The following is a 300-nucleotide window of genomic DNA, read 5'->3' as shown; positions in this document are numbered from 1 at the left end:
TGCGCATCGGAGTGTGAATGTGTATGAATGTTTATCAGGCGGTGGCACCAGGCAGGTGGCACCTTGTACGGCAGCCCCGGCCACAGTGTATGAATGTGTGTGAATGGTGAATGTTTCCTGTAGATGTAAAAGCGCTTTGAGCAGTTGTTAAGACTGGAAAAGCGCTATATAAATACAGCACATTTACATTTATTTCAGACAGGATGGAGAAACGCTTGTTTAAGTATAACAAGTCCATGACACCAACAAACAGCCTAACACTGCCAGAGTAAGAGGATTCAGTGACAGTCCATTAAGCAT

The 300-nt window shown here is 44.3% G+C and overlaps 1 protein-coding gene across 3 annotated transcripts in view; it reads right to left on the bottom strand.

Moving 5' to 3' along the window:
• slc15a4 (solute carrier family 15 member 4) overlaps positions 1 to 300 on the bottom strand; it is a 26,929-nt gene that overhangs the window by 15,595 nt on the left and 11,034 nt on the right. The gene's annotated exons all lie outside the window — the stretch shown is intronic.

Source organism: Etheostoma spectabile, chromosome 5 (genome assembly GCF_008692095.1).
Source record: "Etheostoma spectabile isolate EspeVRDwgs_2016 chromosome 5, UIUC_Espe_1.0, whole genome shotgun sequence".
Classification (NCBI taxonomy): domain Eukaryota; kingdom Metazoa; phylum Chordata; class Actinopteri; order Perciformes; family Percidae; genus Etheostoma; species Etheostoma spectabile.
Note: the sequence above shows the minus strand (reverse complement) of the source record. Positions and strands in the feature narration are given on the sequence as shown.